This window comes from Oncorhynchus keta, chromosome 29, assembly GCF_023373465.1.
Source record: "Oncorhynchus keta strain PuntledgeMale-10-30-2019 chromosome 29, Oket_V2, whole genome shotgun sequence".
Lineage (NCBI taxonomy): Eukaryota > Metazoa > Chordata > Actinopteri > Salmoniformes > Salmonidae > Oncorhynchus > Oncorhynchus keta.
In genome coordinates, this window is record NC_068449.1 from 18025905 (window position 1) to 18034072 (window position 8168).

The following is an 8168-nucleotide window of genomic DNA, read 5'->3' on the forward strand; positions in this document are numbered from 1 at the left end:
ATCATTTGTAAAAATCCAAATAACTTCACAGATCTTCATTGTAAAGGGTTTAAACACTGTTTCACATTATTGTTCAATGAACCATAAACAATTAATGAACATGCACCTGTGGAACGGTCGTTAAGACACTAACAGTTTACAGACGGTAGGCAATTAAGTTCACAGTTATGAAAACTTAGGACACTAAAGAGGCCTTTCTACTGACTCTGAAGAACACCAAAAGAAAGATTCCCAGGGTCCCAGCTCATCTGAGTGAACGTGCCTTAGGCATGCTGCAAGGAGGCATGAGGACTGCAGATGTGACCAGGGCAATAAATTGCAATGTCCATACTGTGAGACACCTAAGACGCAACAGGGAGACAGGACAGACAGCTGATCGTACTCACAGTGGCAGACCAAGTGTAACACCTGCACAGAATCGGTACAGCCGAACATCTCACCTGCGGGACAGGTACAGGATGGCAACAACAACAGCCCGAGTTACACCAGGAATGCACAGTCCCTCCATCAGTGCTCAGACTGTCCGCAATAGGCTGAGAGAGGCTGGACTGAGGGCTTGTAGGACAGTTCCTCACCGGCAACAACGTCACCTATGGGCACAAACCCACCGTCGCTGGACCAGACAGGACCGGCAAAAAGTGCTCTTTACTGACAAGTCACGGTTTTGTCTCACTAGGGGTGATAGTTAGATTCGCGTTTATCGTCGAAGGGATGAGCGTTAAACCGAGGCCTGTACTCTGGAGTGGGATCAATTTGGAGGTGGAGGGTCTGGGGCGGTGTGTCACAGAATCATCGGACTGAGCTTGTTGTCATTGCAAGCAGTCTCAACGCTGTGCGTTACAGGGAAGACATCCTCCTCCCTCATGTGGTACCCTTCCTGCAGGCTCATCCTGACATGACCCTCCAGCATGACAATGCCACCAGCCATACTGCTCATTCTGTGCGTGATTTCCTGCAAGACAGGAATGTCAGTGTTCTGCCATGGTCAGCGAAGGGCCTGGATCTCAATCCTATTGAGCACATCTGGGATCTGTTGGATAGGAAGGTGAGGGCTAGGGCCATTCCCCCCAAAATGTCTGGGAACTTGCAGCTGCCTTGGTGGAAGTGTGGGGTAACAACTCACAGCAAGAACTGGCAAGTCTGGTGCAGTCCATGAGGAGGAGATGCACTGCAGTACTTAATGCAGCTGGTTGCCAGACCAGATACTGACTATTACTTTGGATTATTTTGACCCCCCTTTTGTTCAGGGACACATTATTCCATTTCTGTTAGTCACATGTCTGTGGAACTTGTTCAGTTTATGGCTCAGTTGTTGAATCTTGTTATGTTCGTACAAACATTTACACATGTTAAGTTTGCTGAAAATAAACACAGTTGACAGTGAGAGGACGTTTATTTTTTGCTGAGTTTACAAACATTTCTGAATCATACAAAGCATAAAAATGAAACAAAGCAACTGCTTGAGGGGGGGGTGTAAATAAACCTCTGGAGCACTTCCCTGTCTCAATATTGGTAAATTAATTTAACAAGTCATAATTAACCAATTTAGTTAGATATTAAGCTGTTGAGCACTGTTGTTGACTTTTAAGTGATAATCTGACCCACTCATTGTTTTCTCTCTTGCTCATTTGGCTGTGGTGATGAACTGCAGTGTTGCAATGTGTACTATTGTTACATCAAGCAAATTAGTGTAAATATTCCTACAGTGTTTGTGGCAATTAGAGCAATATACTAAGGCAATTGAATAAGAACGCCATTGAAGTGCATGCATCATATTTTAGAAATTCCCCCCAAAATGGTCTTGTGAAATGGCCTTGTAAATCAAGAACACACATGCACATTAACAAGCATTCAGTACATAAGGGACATTATAAACTGGGTGGCCCTGAATTCTGATTGGCTGACAGCGGTGGTATTTCAGACCATATACCACGCATATGACAAAAAAGTACGTTGTAACTGTTCTAATTAAGTTGGTAACTAGTTTATAATAGCAATAAGGCACCTCGGGGGTTTGTGGTATATGGCCAATGTACCACAGTTAAGGGCTGTATCAAGGCACTCTGCGTTGCATAGTGCTTAAGAATAGACCTTAGCCGTGGTATATTGGCCAAATACAACAGCCCCTCGGGCCTTATTGCTCAATTAGAGGATGAGCATCAACCATAGATTTTCTGTACAGTGATATTTGCTAAATCATCCAAAAAGAGTTCAATAAATTGTTCTCTCGATCTCAATAATGCACCATTTTTAAATGTATGTATACATTTTTCTGAGCTTGCAGAGAATCATACTCCTTTTAAATGCACAATACCAACTCTGCAGCTGTGGCTACACTGAACAGATGACACACTGTACTGTCTCAGTCTTAACATCTGTTGATGCAGAGGGCCACGGTCAGGATAGTGTTCTTCATGCTAATTTCTATGCACTCCACATCTCAAGGTTCCTCATTTTCACTCGTTTTTTTCTTTATCTCACATATTTACTTGAGATAACCACAGACATTTACATTTACATTTAAGTCATTTAGCAGACGCTCTTATCCAGAGCGACTTACAAATTGGTGCATTCACCTTATGACATCCAGTGGAACAGTCACTTTACAATAGTGCATCTAAATCTTAAAAGGGGGGGGGGGGTGAGAAGGATTACTTATCCTATCCTAGGTATTCCTTAAAGAGGTGGGGTTTCAGGTGTCTCCGGAAGGTGGTGATTGACTCCGCTGTCCTGGCGTCGTCAATCACCACCTTCCGGAGACACCTGAAACCCAGAGTTTTGCACACTTTATCTGAGAACTTAAGGCAATAAATATATCTAATATTTAAGGACACCCTTGCAAATAAATGGTTACTATGGAGTAGGCCTATCACCATGTTGTCTTTTCACTGGTGTTACGCATACATAGCTGAACGGTTTAGAACTTCAGTAAAAATGACTACATTGTATAGGCCTAATTCATATCAGAGTGACTACCAGTGAAATAACTACTGTAGTATAACTGTGGTACTATGTAGTACAACTGTCTGTACTTACAGAACCACTACAATGTAATGCCTACACAGGTTATACCTAGCTACCACTGAATGATGCGTTGGTGTAGTGCACATATAAAAGGAAATACAGCATTACATTAGAGATGAAATATATTATGTGGATAATGGCTGAACTGTTATTAGGATTAAGGACTTGATGAACAATGCACATCAAGCTAAGCTGTTAGCTAGGTAGCTACATTGTTTATTGTTGGACAAACTTACAAGAGCAGAACAAAGCATAACACTGAACTATAATAGCAGTGCAGTGTCCCAATCAGTGGCAACCCATCATTCAGGGCAGGTGGGGCTGAGCCTGTTTTACATGCTATTTGGCATTAATAAGTGTCACATATCAGTTTGCAAACAATGTAAAATAAATGTTAAAAAAATGTTTATATTATGTATATATATATATATATATATATACAGTGGGACAAAAAAGTATTTAGTCAGCCACCAATTGTGCAAGTTCTCCCACTTAAAAAGATGAGAGAGGCCTGTAATTTTCATCATAGGTACACTTCAACTATGACAGACAAAATAAGAAAAAAAATCCAGAAAATCACATTATAGGATTAAGGATTAAGTCTAATCATGTAATAACTAATTACAGAGAATCTTTGACAAAAACTATCAGTCTTCAGTTAATGATAGTAAAGACACGACACGAATCGGCTCGAAGTCATAAACAGCGCTGTACTTCAAGCACTGCGAAGTGCTACTGGCAAACGCAAAAAAGTGCTGTTTGAATTAATGCTTACGAGCCTGCTGCTGCCTACCACCGCTCAGTCAGACTGCTCTATCAAATCAATAAACACACAGAAATACGAGCCTTAGGTCATTAATATGGTCAAATCCGGAAAGGATCATTTCGAAAACAAAACATTTATTCTTTCAGTGAAATATGGAACCGTTCTGTATTTTATCTAACGGGTGGCAACCCCAAGTCTAAATATTTCTGTTACATTGCACATCCTTCAATGTTATGTCATAATTATGTACAATTCTGGCAAATTAATTACGGTCTTTGTTAGGAAGAAATGGTCTTCACACAGTTCGCGACAAGCCAGGCGGCCCAAACTGCTGCATATACCCTGACTCTGCTTGCACTGAACACAAGAGAAGTGACACAATTCCCCTAGTTAATATTGCCTGCTAACATGCATTTATTTTAACTACATATGCAGGTTTAAAAATATATACTTGTGTATTGACTTTAAGAAAGTCATTGATGATTATGGTTAGGTATATTGGTGCAACGATTGTGATTTTTCACAAATGCGCTTTTGTTAAATCATCACCCGTTTGGCGAAGTAGGCCTTGATTCGATGATAAATGAACAGGCACTGCATTGATTATATGCAACGCAGGAGAAGCTAATTAAACTAGTAATATCATCAACCTTATGTAGTTAACTAGCGATTATGTTAAAGATTGATTGTTTTTTATAAGATAAGTTTAATGCTAGCTAGCAATTTACCTTGGCTCCTTGCTGCACTCGCGTAACAGGTGGTCAGCCTGCCACGCAGTCTCCTCGTGGATTGTATTGTAATCGGCCATAATCGGCGTCCAAAAATGCAGATTACCGATTGTTATGAAAACTTGAAATAGGTTGACCACTAACAAACATTACACAACAAGTTGGAAATCGAAAATTCAACAATGAGTGGTTTGGAAGGAATCAGTGACAGTGGCTAACTGCAAGCATTGCAAAGCAATCACTAGCCTTCTATTCAGTGGAGTGACTATGTGGTCCCAAATCTGGGATTAATAGGATCTTTTCCAAGTTTAAAATGATAAACGTTCAACATTGGCCATGCTGTCAATTAAGCATAATTTGTGCCGCGCTCTAACAACTGTTAATTTGGGAACTGCAAAAACTTGACTTCAGTGAGTTCAAGACAACTGGGAAGTCAGGAATAAATGAGCTCCGACTGGGAAAATACATTTTGAATGGTCATCCAACTTGGAATTGTTAATCCGGCCTCTTTCTAGACCTACGACCTGAAGATCAATGACGTCATCATGATTCAACCTTGTTCCCAGTTGTTTTCAAAAGCACCATGAATCCAGAAAAATTCCAGACTTTGATGACAAAATATGCCCACAAATGACTGCCGCTCACCTTCCTGTTCAAAGTGAGCACAGTACAACAAGGTGAGTCCAAAAATGTATTGTATGCTGCTGCATAAATTATGTAATATGCCAGGTTGATATGTATACTGTAGCTAATAAAGTTATACTAAGTAAGTGTATGTTGTGTAGTAAGATGTTAGAAGCCCATGTGCCTTACCCTAATAATTTGGTCTATTTACCCCTCTTAATTTCACCTACTGTTCTGACTTGCTGGTGCACATGTAGCCTATCAGTGACCTTTCACTTGCATTTCAAAGATGGTGATAAAAAAAACACTGGTTGGTTTTTTATTTGTATTTTCTTCTACCAGATCTATTGTGTTATATTCTCCTACATTCAAATCACATTTCCACAAACTTCAAAGTGTTTCCTTTCAAATGGTACCAAGAATATGCATTTCCTTGCTTCAGGGCCTGAGCTACAGGCAGTTCGATTTGGGTATGTCATTTAGGCGAAAATTGAAAAATAAAAGGGGCTATCCCTACCCTGTTTTAGAGAAATGTCATCATAGAAGATTGTAAGAGCTTTCATTGTCTGCTTATTACCCACTTTATTTATCATACGGTTCTGAATTGGTGTACAGGGAGAACACTGTAAGAACTGTCCCTGTACATTTCTAAACAAATAGTTATATTGCCTACGTCCGTTCTAGCTCGCTCATTAATGTCTTAATCGAAATTACAGATTGCCTCTTATCCGCTTGTCCTCCCTTTATTCCATTCCATAGTTTGTGCATCTAAATTGTCATTAGAAACCACATTTGTTTTAGCAAGTCAGCCATATCAGCTATGCTTTTTTTAAAGGCAGTAAATTCGGCTGAATTAACTGTTTCGCTGCCAGACAATGCTTCAAATAAAGTCGATTTTTATTTGTCACATACACGTGTTTAGCAGATGTTATTGCGGGTGGAGCAAAATGCTACATGGCTCTACTGATAGCCAGGTGTAGCAGTGGTAAGATGTTGGGACTGCTGTTGGAACAGCTTTACGTAGACCCAACAGTTGTCACCGTTATAGTGCAATTCATGTATTGTTTAGTGGCTTTGCTGGCATGCATCCCACTTTAAAAAAATGTTTTGCCCCACCAAGATTTACGGGCTAAAATCGCCACTGGTCCCGATACCATACGAACTATATTTCTTATAGCAGTGTCCCAATCTCCCCTGCATGCCCACAATAGTTGTGTGCATAGAAAGGTCCAGATAGTAGTGCAGAGCTAACGTACTGTCAACAGGATAGCTAGCTAATAATTCGACTTAAACCACTGATTAGTCCGCTTCTCTAACGTAGCAGCAATTATTGTAAGAATGCAATGTTTTATTTGTTCGTATGTGCATACGCACAGTGACACAGCTTACTCTCTAGCTAGCTAGTGCTAGCAAACCCCCTGTTAAGTTAATCAACGTTAGCTAGCATAGCGACAACACTATGCACTAGCTAGGTACTGTTATAAAATGAATTACTGACATGTATTTTTCAATAAATGGTTGCTTTCTAGCGTCAACCTGCTGACTGACAAAATAGCTAGCTAGCCACTTATCCAAGCAATGAAGCATGGCGGGAGGCAGCAGCAGTTTCGGAAGAGTCCCCAACTCCAACTAACTCGTGGTATCAAAGGGGCCTGGTGCCAAAATGGAAAAGGGTTAAAGTCTTACCTTTCGTCCATGCTTTGTTAAATATATCCAATTATTTCATAGTACTGGTCCCCACAGAAAGCAATGGCAGCAGCTTTCCTTGGGTTTGGCACCCCGTTTTGTGAAACCAACGGATAAATATAGCTACTGAAACTTGTTTATGTTGGTTGTCATGAGCACCGCTTCCCAGAGACCCCCTCTGCTCTGGTAAAAGGACAAAGCAAGAAAATAGAGAGAACGAACTAATGTTTTGCTCTTAACGCTGGTCCAGGATCAGCTTTCGGACGGTACATTCATATACATGTTCTTTTACTTGGAATACAAAATAATAGTTGCACAGGCATTACATTGTAGTGGTAAAGTACATAAAGTTATACTACATATACCTGTTCCACTGTGACAGAATTGTGCTGAGATTCATATATACCAAACAAAAAACATTGATTTCAAAGTTTAACAACCCATACAACTCTGAACAATTACTATTTTTTTTACAATTTACAGTGGAAATTTTACAAAAACACATTTAATGGAAGAACTGTGCAGATCCAAAGTTTGGCAACAGGATTTCAGTAAAATCTCATTCAGTTTTTATGTCCCCATTTCCCCAAAACACTTTTAAAAATCTGCTCCGAATTAAAATTCAAAGATGTCTGCAGAAAGAATGGGGTGTCAGCTATGATATGACACATTGACTTTGAAAAAATCTATTTTGGTTATTGATCTACATTATGTGGTGTGGATTTACACCCGGTAAAGTAATTTCTTCATGAGTCCCTGATCTGTCCTACGCAGATGTAACAGTATAACTTTAGACCATCCCCTCGCCCATACCCAGGCACGAACCAGGGACCCTCTGCACACATCAACAACAGTCACCTATGAACTTCACATTGATGCTTATGGGTTCTTTTACATGGGAATGACCATAGGCCACATACAGGGAGAGTGAGGCATCTAACAGTCATGACTGATGGAAAATAATAAATGGGAGAGATAGAGGAATTTTCACAAGCCATGGAGATATGTAGACTTCTGATATATTGATTTGCATAGGAAATACACTTGTAAAGTATTTAAAAAAATACTCAAATAGACTGATTCAAATAAACTCCCATTCATTTAACCCAGGTATTTGACAATAGTATTTGAATTAAGTGTTTGAACATAGTTTCAAATAGTAGCCTATTTGTAGGAAATTATGAGAAAATATTTTCAAATACTTCCAATAGAAGTAGTTGATTCAGGCCACATTATTTGAAAATACTCAAATACACAGAGCTAATAAGATAATATATGTATTTAAATAACAAATGCTCAGTACTTGGGGTGGCAGGTAGCCTTGTGGTTAGAATGTTGAG

At 39.8% G+C, this 8168-nt stretch overlaps 1 long non-coding RNA gene across 2 annotated transcripts in view; it reads right to left on the reverse strand.

Moving 5' to 3' along the window:
* The window catches only part of LOC118362369 (uncharacterized), a 28369-nt gene extending 21387 nt beyond the window's left edge, over positions 1 to 6982 (reverse strand). For both annotated transcript variants that reach the window (XR_004821190.2, XR_004821189.2), the window contains exon 1: positions 6829 to 6982. This is a non-coding gene — a long non-coding RNA (uncharacterized LOC118362369). The remainder of the gene's footprint in view (positions 1 to 6828) is intronic.
* Positions 6983 to 8168: the final 1186 nt, after the last annotated feature.